At 39.4% G+C, this 12693-nt stretch overlaps 1 protein-coding gene and 1 pseudogene across 1 annotated transcript in view; one reads left to right on the top strand and one right to left on the bottom strand.

Moving 5' to 3' along the window:
* The window catches only part of LOC138059396 (CD151 antigen-like), a 9957-nt gene extending 9733 nt beyond the window's left edge, over window positions 1–224 (top strand). Inside the window, exon 7 of the mRNA XM_068904989.1 lies at window positions 1–224. This exon is cut by the window's left edge and continues 642 nt beyond it. The gene's annotated coding sequence lies outside the window, so the exon portion shown is untranslated.
* Window positions 225–1884: 1660 nt separating this feature from the next.
* LOC138058940 (nucleosome assembly protein 1-like 1) overlaps window positions 1885–12693 on the bottom strand; it is a 33200-nt pseudogene continuing 22391 nt past the window's right edge.

Raw genomic sequence — 12693 nt, 5'->3', positions numbered from 1 at the left:
CCCGGGACCTTTTCTCAGCAATCGGGTGTAAACTTCCTGGGAACGAGCTGCCGGGGATTTTGGACGCGCAAATTTATAAATTAAATTGTTTCCGAGTTTGTTGTAATCAATCAATAAAAGAAAGTTCGAAAATTCAACAAAGGGATATTATAAAGATTGCAAAAGAAAATTCCAATTTGTTTGAATATTTCTTGTGTATTAAGAATTAAAGAGAAAATTCGAAACTATCGAGTAACGACTTGACTGTTTCTGCTGGGTAACCGATACGAAAAAACATTCCCTCAACTAGACTGCACAGAGCATGCGTAGTATGACAGTTGCTCTTGCCAGTCTGACGAATCCTTTCGCTCTGACGAAGGGCTAACGCTCGAAACGTCAGCTGTTAGAATCTCTGTACGGTGGTCAATTTACATTATCAACTCCGTTGATAAACCAAATTTTGTATGCTACTTCCCCACCGACGCAGCACCAGTTTCTTTAGAAACTACCCCTTCATTCATTTGACAATAGACCAATTCGGCCAACTCATTGTTGTACCCAATTCAGATCCTTTGGGAATAAAACGTTTTGTTCCAAATATTTCCATATGAATGCTACATTATCATGCAAATTGGGTACAGCATTGCGTTAGCCGAATTGGTCTATCGTACCACACCATTGCCAGAGGACGAATAGGCCATTTCCGAGATCATGCCTGTCTCCTCTTCAAACCGAGTCCAAGTGCGAAGTTTTTGTTTGAAAATTAGTTTTCATTCATATGTAAAGTAGAACTAATTACCATCACAAAAACTTCGCACTTAGACTCGCCTTGAAGAGAAGGCAGACATAAACTCGGAAATGGCCTATTAGTGAGAGATATGAAAACTGAGCCCGCAATGAACCAAGGGAACGTTTGGCATGGGTCGACCAGAAATGTTGCAAGTCAATCAATTTCGATAAATTCGAGAACTTGGTCCAAATGTTAAATCTTTCATTAGTTGACTCGTTCACAGGATCCTCTCTCTTTCTCCCTCAAGAGAGGGCCCTGGAAACGAGGTTGCAAATTGACAAGTTATCACGATGACGTCACTTGAAACCGGTCTAACCATAGTGGTTGGCACAACACATCAAGGATTAATACACTTGCAAAGTAGTTCACCTTCTCAACTGTTTCAAAATTGAATTTCAAATGTACTTCATTCCACTTGTTAGCGGTTTCCCAACTCCCCAACTGAGTACCGTAAAAGGAAAGCCTGAGTAATAATTTGGCCAATCGCAAAGGAGGAAGGCGATCAAATGAGCCAATCATATAACGTAAATAAAATACAAGGAGGCAGAGATAATTGCGGGAAAACGTATGCGTTCAGTTGGTTTTGCTCTTGCCTCCGACTGGCTGTCAAAATGCTACCAGATTTTTAAACCAATCACCAAGCGTAGCAGAGCCGAAGTGTGTTCGCGTCGCTCGGTCGAAAACCGCTCTCACTAACGGTAACCTTTTTCGTTAAGTCAATGCTTGCATTTGGTCCGGGTTCGGGTCCTGACCGGGGACATTGTGTTGTGTTCTTGGGCAAGACATTTTACTTTCACGGTGCCTCTCTCCACCTAGGTGTACAAATGGTACCGGCGAAATTGCTGGGGGTAACCCTGCGGTGGACTAGCATCCCATCCAGGGGGAGTAGAAATACTCCTAGTCGCTTCATGCTACGGAAACCGGAGATAAGCGCCGGCCTAATGGGCCTTCCTAGGCTCGTAGCAGAGACTTTACCTTTTTTTACCCAATGCTTGCATCAACCATCAACTTCATCAAGCAATTCTAGTACAGTAATTAATTTTCAATCAGTACTCAAGTTGCGTTTAGGGCTTTCTTGCCCATAAATATAAAAAAATAACCAACACCAAAGAGGATTACTTTTCCGCTTTTAATAGTCGATCGAACGGAAACAATGATCTGTGCCGAGAAGAAAAGCAAGGCTTTGCGACATAAAAGAAACCAAGCTCAACCCTGTTACAGCCATTTAAAAGCCAATTTCTTCTGACTTATCTCACAAAGTCCGCAAGAATAAATTGCAATTGTTAATTATTGTTAACAAGTTAAAAATCAGGGAATCAATGTTCCTTGCTCTTAAGTTATGGATTGTTTATTTTTCCACTCAGTGTAGGCCAGAAGTGGGAATTGCCTTTACAAGACTATTTGCTCATCAAACGCAAAATGTTCGACCGGGCAGTTTCTTGAATCTCATGCAAGCTTTTCGGCAACACCTTGAAAGAATTTAAGTCGAAAAAGCCGCGATGATCAAACGACAAAAATTGCAGCACTGAATACTTTCAAATTGTGACACTACGAAACTGAATCCAGTAGGATCATCGTTAAATCGCTTACAATCTCCCTCGGGATGGAGAAAACGATATACTAACATCTTCCACCCGGAACATCTACCCGCCTCAAGGTTCTGAAAGCACTTTTTCGATGAGCCAACAGTGAATTGCATCGCGTGTGATAGAATATTAACGCTATTGTGAAAATCTACTACTTGCAGGTATTCATAAAATAAATAGCAAGTTCATGTTCCATTGTCCATTGTCATGTCGGACTTTAAACCAAACAATTCGATCCTTCAAATCAGCCGTCAGTTTCCCATCACTGGTTTTTACATTCCTGGGGTTTTTCTCCATCCTGCAACAAGGTGTCAAGACAAATGTCATGAGAGTAGGGCTTTTACGTGGTCAAGTGTCAGTGTCACTTGGTCGGAGAGGGGGAAAAAGTCGTCGGCGAGCACCGGGCCATAAGTGAGCTCCAGCCTCGATCCAGGGTCGCAAAGGAGAGAGAACATGGGAATGAGGTTGGCGGTTTTCCACTTCGGCAACTACAACAGGAAATTTCCCGCCTTCTTTGGTTTTGCGGCACAACGTTTGGGGATTGGCTGGAAAATACCGCGCCACAGTCTACGCCAACCAGGTGCAAAGACAAAAACAATTGCGATTTGCTCGCATTTGCTTTGCAATTGGATTATTTGAACGTCTGCAGCTGTGCTTCCTAGTCAAAGAAACTTCTTGGGTTTCGTGGGAGTTAAGGGCAATCAATTGAAAACAAAACCGCTCTAAAATACAATATGATCGTTCTGGATTTCTACGTGAACCCTTGCCTCGACTCATCGCGTTCTTTGTTCAAAGAAGTCGCGTCCCAACCTTAAAAAAAAATCGAAAAAACTGTGCAGCGCAATATTGCGGAAGAATGGTGAAGGAAAGTTCAAACATACGCCCGAGGATTTAAAATGGGATCCACACGGTTCGAATTGCACTCGCATTTTTTCAGTTGCTTTCAAACCACTGATAAATAGGGAGTACCCTCGAAACGTCTGGTTCAAATTTTAAATTTAAACTTTCCTTTACCATTCATCCTCACCTTACCGTAGCAAAGTTTCATCTAAAGCACCTAACTTAACTATCAGCCTGACCTTGTTTTGAACAGCGAGCGTCTTCGATTCAATAACAGCGTCGGCAAAGTTTTTTGTATACTAAAGTATTCCTCAAGACATTAAAAAGTGTTGTTAAGTAGCCGATCATTATAACTTGGAGACTTACCTGGGGTGGTTGGTAATCAGGGTCATCGTCGTCATCTTCCTCACCATCCCCTTCCTAACAAACAACAGAGGCGAACATTAGAAGCAAAAGCACCCCTCTAGTGAACGAGTGCTGGCATTAATTCCCCGCTGATCCAACATTCATTGTCTACAAGGGAATCTATGCTAACGTCAATGTTACAATTTGTTTCATTAACATACTATTCATTAGTTGACTTCAAACGGTATAAGAACTTTATAAACGTAGTTTAATTTCCAATTTTAAGCATTTTAGCTTTAATAACGAGCCAGTTATTAGCCATCAAAAACTAATGAAAAATATTTTGGGTGGCAAAGGTGTTAAATGATCCCATACACACATTGTGTAAAATTTCGAATTTTCAAAGCATCATTGCTCAGAGATTAACTGCAATATCGGCTTCAAATTTTCAGAGATATAGAGGATATTACATGGGCGCGCGGAGATACGAAATTTCTCTTCGAGCGCTGAAAAATATTTCACGAGTGAGCGCAGCCAACGAGTGAGACATTTTTCAACACGAGAAGAGAAATTTTCGTATCTCCAAGCGGCCATGAAATATTCTATTTATTGTATAAACACCACTAAAATACTAAATCATTTCACGAAAGGCATCGAAAGGCGCGATTTTCATATGTAACCATAGAAACAGTGATCTCTTCACGTGTGGAGATATCATGTTTTCGCGCGAAAGCTCACTTGGTATTTCACTGGTGTTTGTATATATAAACTCATTATGCACTTCCAATATTCGGTACTTTTTTCTCGGCTGACTGATTAGAAAACGATAGCCTTGAGTTAGAGCGGTTTTCAATTGAGTGTCGAAAGTAATTAGCGAATTGCTTTGGTTTAAGATTATTTCACTCAGTGATTGGTTCAAAGTTCTCGCGCCATTTTTTCAACCAATCAGAAGTGAAACCAAAACCAATCGTGGCTCGCGCGAGCACATTTTGCCGCGCTTTGTGTCGGCTTCGTGTAATTTCTTCGAGTTTTGATTGGTTTAACGGATTGTCTCCGTCCTTTTTGATTGGCCAAAGTAATTACTATGGTTTTGGTTTTACGACACTCATTTGAAAACCGCAACCTCGTCCCCAGGGCCTTCTCCTCTACGATTTTCAAAATGGCGGCTCGTCTGGAGAAGACCCTGGCAAACGCTGAACTAACACCTTTGTTGATTAGCCCATTCATACGAACACGCTGATTGGTTTAAATACATTCTAAAGAAATATGGCGGACGTAGCGAGTGTTTACACGAAAAAGAAAGGGCTTTAGGAGGTTGAATTGCAGTTCAGTTCAAGCGATGTTGAATCAGACTGTCATTAACGATTCGAAAGGTGAATCTTTTCCGTTATATTTTAATTTAAAAGATGTAACCTGTACCACAGAAGTAGAAATAAGCGCGGGAAAATATACATAACGAGCATGTAACTTAGACAGTTAGCGAGCTGCAGCTCATTACATGTGGTCTTATGTGCGCTTTTTGATGTTCTGTATTCATGTGCAATTAGTTTTTCCGCGTACGGAAACAAAGAAGAGTTTGAAGCGTTCTTTATGTTCGAATTTCAAATCTAAAAAGGAGCTTTTGTTTGTTACAGAGCACTGCTCTAATATACGGAAAATCGCTTCTATTTTCTTGGACACGTACATGTATTCCTTAAATGTAGGCCTTCTGCCTGTATTAGATTTAGGCTTATTTCAAATCTTTTCAAATGCACTATTTTTTCTAATAATTATATTGTTTTGGTGGCCGAGGCTGAATTGAATATTTTTATTTTCTGCCGAGTTTACGTTGAAAATATTCTTGTGAATATTCTTAGATTTTAGCATATGGTATTTATGGGTATCCGTATTTATGTTGTCAAAAGATTGTATTTGCTGTCTGGATGGTGTTAAAGTAATTTTAGAGCCAGCCTATAGGTATTAAATACATATTACTTGATACAATGCACATGACTTCTTGCAGAAATGTTATTAGTATCAAACTTACTGCCAGTGCTATGTTTGAGATTCAAATGTAAAATACGTTTACTGTATTGAACTCAGTGTTTCCGCCAGATCGCACCATTGTGGGAATCCTGCATTGCATTTAGAGAAGGCCCCCAGAGAAATGGAGAAAGGGCCAGTTTAGCCCTTTACTTTTACAAGGCTGCATGCAGGCTTAACCCAGGGATAGTATTCTAATAACCATCCCAAGGCTCAAAATTGTGACCGATATGGTCGCCAATGAACTAACAATGTACAATGCGACTAACATTTGTTTCTTGGCGACTAAAAAGTCTAGTTTAGTTGCCATAATCGCGACTTCCTTTCGCTACGTTGAGGACACCTTATGTTCTTCTAGTAAGCCATATTGAAAGATCTTTGTTTCTTTAAAACACTTAACATAAGAAAAGAAGTCAATCCATCCTTTTGCTTTGCTGTGTCTCCCTATAATGCATTACAAACCCTTGGTCATTGACTTTGTCTTGTATGCCTTTGTATTGTTCTTGACCCAGGTCCTTCATGCCAGACCTCTGGCAACTAATTTTTTGGTCCAACTATTATCTATTGGCCCCTTTCCTAAGAAATTTGCCCCTGAAACACAAGTCTTCAGGGGCCACTTTGGCCCTCAAGTATAATTTTCTGGCTAAAACACTGAACTATGATGCTTTTTTCTCAGTACCTGGCCAGGGAAAATGGTTCCTGTTTTATTGTGTCTAAACACTTACATTCCTTACTGTGTTAGTTTTTCTATAAGTGGTGGCCTTATTTCAATTCTTGTTTAAGTAGTGCACAAGAGAACAATTGTTTACTGTAGATAAATTGCCATCTTGATGAAGCATCTTAGCACTGAAAGCGGTCAATACAACATTTATGAAAGCTGCTGTATATCTTTTAGTGTATTCCACAAGCCAAGGCAACCTCAAAAGTAAGGTTTATAGGTGAAAACATTTCAACAGAGTATTAGTTACTAAGAGAAGATATGTAAAAATTACATATTCCAAAGTAGTATTATTTGATCTAGGCAGTGAAAACTATATAATGTATCACATTGAAAACGTTTGTATTAATCAAGCATTCCCAACCTTGTCTTCAATCAATGTTGGCATAATAAAGGCATGTTGAAAGAATTTGCACTGTTTTTGTCTACTTGTGTTGGTGAACTTTATACTACTTATTTGAAACCTTTTATATTCTTCAAAGCTTTTTACAGATAACTGGATGGGGTCTGGGGTAGTAGTTAGAAAGGTTTTCCTACCATTACTGTTTCCAAATTAGATTGTTTCTTTGGTCACAGCAGTGATTATTATCGACCAGCAACATGCAATAACAAGTTGCAAATTGCAAATTCCTCACCCACACAGTGTACAAATGTGCAGTAGTCACCCACCTCTTCGGAACCTCTAATTTTATTTGCTCCCGGACTCATCCACCTCTATTGTTTTCAGGAATAAGCCATTGTTTCTGTTGTTTATTTTATTGTTTTCTTGGCCAATCCTGTTAAACCTTACGAGAGGTGCATGGTGCCTCCAAATGTGTGTTAGAGGAACATTAAACAATTACATGTCTGTTTTACAGAACTATTGTTCAGTGATCTATGGAATGCAATACCAGTGAGGGGTCCAGGAAGCCTGCCCCACCCCCTATTTTGGGTAAAAATAGTAAAGAACGCAGATGGAAGAAAAGCCGACTGGGCAGGCAAAACAAACACAAAACCACCCCACCCCCCTTTAGCTCAAGGTCTGAATCTGCCACTGAATGCACTTGCAAACACTATTTTTTATGGCAAGCAATTCAAGTTCAATGATAAAGCAACTTGAACTGGGTTGTTACAAAATGTAGTGTTTGTAAGTGTGTTACACTGTCATGTGAACAATAATCTAATGTACAACCAGTTGAGGACATGAAAAATTGTTCAGTATTCCTCGTACACATCATTTATTACTTGCATAATGACTTCAGCATGCTTCTTCTCTCATATGGGGAAGGTGGAAAAGATGTGTTGAGCTGAGGTCAAGCAGTCACATTCCAACACTATGGCATCTATACGTTTTAGGGTAAACCCCATAGTAGAGTCAAAATCTCCTGCGGCTTCCTCCAAGGTGTAATCGGTATTGTTTAAGGATCTCCTTTATTTTAAGTCTTTGTAGGGTGGAAACTGTTCTTACTTTGTTGGGTTGGAGGTGCTCCCTGAACGCTCTTTAAAAGTCCATCTTCCCTTTCAGCAGCAGTACAATTACTACAATTGGAGCAACAGTACTGTGGGGAGGGTGGCTGTTGAACTGGCTGTGGAGAGAGTCACTGTGAGAGGAAATTGTCTTGCCCAAGAACATAACACAATGTCTCTGGTCAAGGCTCAAACCCTTGATCCGGAGTCAAGCATATTGACCATGAGGCCACCACGCCTCCACATCAGACATTACAGAATGTAGTATAATTAAGCAAATGCAACATAGGAGCATTTATTTGAGTGTTTAAATGATTATGCATTATTACATGATCAGTTTAAAAAAACCTTCTGCCATCTTTTCAACCAATCAGAAGCATTTTAACCAGTACCAATCTTAACAGGTTGTCACTAATCCCTTTCTCGCACTTTGCATCACCTACATATATACAAGTTTATTTGATTGCTTCATTTGATGGTCTGTGCTCATTGGGATTGACCAGAGTTCTTACTCTGGTTTTAGTTTTACAATGCGTCATTGACCCCCCCCCCCCCCACCCCTTCCAACCAATACACTTAAGAATTAAGACGTAGAATAACTATGTAATTTCATATGCATATAAACAGTATTTTCTTCCATTTTACACTTAGTCTGGTGAAAATTAAAATTCAACAACACATCTTTCGATAAACTCATTCTCAGTATTATTCTGCAGATGTCATTTGATAAAGAGAACAATGCAACAGGTCATTTTGGCAAACATAGTTTACTGGAATTAATTGGTGTTCAAGGTTAGACAATGGTAAATCAAAGCCTAACAATTCATGCAAAAACTTAGTGCAAGGAAATCAGTTTTGTAGTTTGTGGGCTGCAAATAGGATATACTTACATAACAGTCAAACTTTTTTCCCAGGTTAAACAATAAATAATAAATTAACAAATTATTGAAAAAATTGTTTGTTTTCTTATAGTAATTCAGTAGTTTGAAAAAAACATAAGTATTTACCCGCCACCACCAAAAAGGTTACTTAAAATTTATGGGCATGAAGAACATCCACTAGCCCAACTTAAAAATTAACAACAATATAGCCTTGGGTTATCAGGCAATAATTTCATTTGATTAAGGAACTGTGTGAAAATGTGGTTCAGCAAGGAATTGAAAATGGGTTTCCAGATTGTTTCTAATTATTTATACATTTTCCTATATACATTCCGATTACAGTATCAGCCAGAAATAGGTTATAGAATATCACCTATACAACGTAAGTTTTTGCAAAAATTAGATTCTCTTGCTCCTAAGTTTTTAATTGAATCCAAAGCCTAATAATCATATAAATTTTCATACCTGTAGATCCAAAAAGGGTCAATTACAAGGGTGTGTAGTGCTGTTTTTAGGTCGCGTGATCATCAGAGTATATTTTTAAGTCATTTAAAACTGTATACTGCATGTGTATAATTAGCTTAAGACTCAATTTAATAACTTCTGTTAATTAGACTTAACAAAAAGCGATGCCTGTGAATTAAGGAAATCATTCAATCAATCGATAATTTAATTTCAGTCAGACTAATTAAAATAAGGTTATATAGAGTTCATTACTTCATGTTCACATAGCAAGTTGGAGTATGACTCGATCATCTTGCTTGAATAAGCTTAGTAATATGAGGCCAAAAAGAGTTTTTCACTCTGTACTTAAGAGCAGCTGAGTTTTTCTCTTTGATGTTCAATCTGATTTCAATGACAGTTAAATAAAGTGAGTACGAAAGTGTAATAAACTTACAAATGCTCACAACGTTGTATTGAGATACTTTTTTGGATTTTTGTACACGTACTTTTAAAGCGCAAAAGTCCTGCTCCAGAATTAAAACGTCCGTAAAAATATTTCATCTTACTGCGAAGCCACCACTGCCTCGTGTACAAACTTAAAGCGTTCTTTGACCGGTGTTTTGCTTCCCACGCGATGCTTCGCCGCCATTTTGTTTTGGTCTTTCTCAAAATGTCATGTGATAAAAATCTCCAAGATTTTTGGAGATTTTGTACCACGTGAGTTCAGCGTTGGCCAGGGTCTTCTCCAGACGAGCCGCCATTTTGAAAATCGCAGAGGAGAAGGCCCTGGGGACGAGGTTGTTGAAAACCGCTCCAACGAGGGAAAAATTGTAAACAAAGATGCTCCTATAAATATCTCAGGGGAATAATAATAATAATGCCTCTATTTAAGTGTCTGTCAATGGATTTAGCACAAGAGCACTAATTGGGTCAGCAGCGAAATTGACTCAAATCAAATCATATAAATTGTTTTTGTGGAGAAGGGAAAACCGGGTTTATCTCTGCAAAATCCTGTAACTTTTTCTTTTTTTTTAGGTTGTGGTAGGGTTGGGTTATTGTTTGATGTTTTTTTTCTCTTTTGTTTTCCTTTGTGTTACGTCATCCGTGAGTTTCACAGGTTTTTACACCGATGATAAACCGGGCAAAAGGAGTACCCAGAGAATACCACTCTGTGCAGAGTAGAGAACCAAAACACTCATCCCACATATGACACCGAGTCTGGGAATCGAACCCGGGCCACATTGGTGGGAGACGAGTGGTCTCACCACTGCGCCATGTCTGTTGCCATTTTCGTTTGGACATCTCGAAAAACGTGAAGCCCTTCTTTTAAGGCCTCAAAGTTGTTCAGATGACCACAAAACTGACGATACTATCATTTTCACGTTCCCTGTTTAGGTTAAGAGGGAACCTTGAAATGCACAAAAACCTTTTACCATTTTCGCCTGGACATCTCGTTTTGTAAGTGCTGCAAAATTTTACTGTACACAAAAAAAGCAAAGTTTGCAGTCATTTGAATAACTCATTCCCGAGTTGCTGTGTGCCTCAGTTTCAAAGCGAGTCCTGGTGTACAACCATTCACTCCGACGAAGGGATAACGCCCGAAACGTCAGCTTTCTAACTTCTTTACGATGGTCAATTTTACCACATCAACTCAGTTGATAACTGAACCCACTTCTGTGTTTCACTTCCCCACCAACGTAGCACGACAGTTTTATCTTTATCCATTTTGTGACGTTAAGACTAGACCCATGACTCTCACAGCTCGGCCATTGCTCTTAACAGACAAATGCTTCTTTGACACCGTTTGACAAGAACTTAATTAGAGATGGCCTTTGTGCAATCTATGATGGCCGAGTGGAAGACATTTGCCCAAAAAGTGACTCTAAGATCCCAAATAAACAATGATGAAGCTGGTAAACAAAAAGACGCCAAGACGAGGATGATGATGACAGAAATGATGATGCTGGCGAAGATGTTAGTGATGACTACTGCAACGACATTAGGGAGCCTTTAAGCCAAGGACGGATACCGGAAGTGAACATTTTGTAGACAAGGACAGTAGTCTCATCCCGATTGTTAAACCAATCGTCTCTAACCGTGAAAAATACCTAGCAATATACATCTGGTAGTGCCAAGACAAGTTTAAAAGGAAAACAGCTCACTCCCGGTTGCTGTCCGTGACTCAATAACGTCGCGTGCTTAAACTCCAAATGGGGGAGGGGGGGAGACCCTGTGGCTTTCCAGACGCGGTCTGTGATTGGAAAACGAAACAACAGGTGATTCAACAGAAACTGTGCACCTAGCCCTGATAGGTTGAGAGGCTTAAGGTCACAGGGACCAATGAAAAACTTTAGCAGCCTGGAATACTGACGATGACGACCATGAAAGCAATAAACCTGATATCTTTACCTCTGCTTCGTCACCTTCCTCCTCTTCCTCCTCTTCGAACTAAAAAAAAAACACACAAGAGATTAAAATGTTTCGGGTTTAATACGATATTACCCTGAGCTCAATTGCGTATTTTGGGGGTGGAGGAAAGCGGGTGTGGTGGAGGGATGAAGAGGAATGAAAAACTCGTGTTCTGTAGGTGCAGTCAATCAATAGGCCATTTCCGAGATCATGTCTACCTCCTCTTCAAGGCGAGTCCAAGTGCGAAGTTTTTGTTATGAAAATTAAGTTTCATTCATATGTAAAGTAGAACTAATTACCATCACAAAAACTTCGCACTTAGACTCGCTTTGAAGAGGAGGCAGACATGAACTTGGAAATGGCCTATTCAGCGGCGATTCTTACATCATCTTCCAGAGCTTCTCCCGTGAAGTACAACACACCCTGTGAAGGTGAAAAACAGAAATCAAAATTAATCCAGTCACGCAAACTGATACAAAATGTTGTCTCAAGTGACATCTTTTTCAACTTTATACAATTAAGCGTAATCTAATGGGATATAGGGCTGGTATGAAATATTGAACATTTGATGGATATCAGTTAGGCCGACTTCTTCAGTTTCTACAAAGTAAACGAGGTCAGATTATCAAAAATTTCAGCGCAATGGAACGATACTGAAGCCAAAATTACACATAATGCAAAAATGGCCGCAGACAAATTATTCTTGTCTTTGTGAAAATTAGTCTGCCTAGCCTCGTTTTACAGCCAAAATTCCTTCAATTTGACACGTGTTAACGAGGCTAGTCTGGCTAATAGCCCTTTTCACGGTTAGTTTTTCTCATTTGCATTACAACATAATCTAACATGGGTGCGACGCAATTTCGGGTTATAACTACAAAATAGCCCGAAATTGCCTCACATACCTGCTAGATTACATTGTAATGCAAATGAGAAAAACTAACTGTGAAAAGGGCGATTAACACAAAGCGTTATACGCCATTACGCCATTTTTGCATTCAGTCAATGGGCTTTGAAAACAAGAGCAATCAGTATCCTTGAATGGTGGGATGTGTCCCCTCCATAATTGAGTACAACGTCTTTCCTTCAGAAGGACCAACAATCAAACTCGATAAACATAAAACCTCAAGGCCTCACTCGAACAGTTTATTCATTTACTATTCATCTAAAATATGCTGCTAAAGGACAATATAAAACGTCTTGGTAAACATGCTTATGTTTGAATCCTATTTCGGG

This window comes from Montipora capricornis, chromosome 8, assembly GCF_036669925.1.
Source record: "Montipora capricornis isolate CH-2021 chromosome 8, ASM3666992v2, whole genome shotgun sequence".
Taxonomy (NCBI): Eukaryota; Metazoa; Cnidaria; class Anthozoa; order Scleractinia; family Acroporidae; genus Montipora; species Montipora capricornis.
Note: the sequence above shows the minus strand (reverse complement) of the source record. Positions and strands in the feature narration are given on the sequence as shown.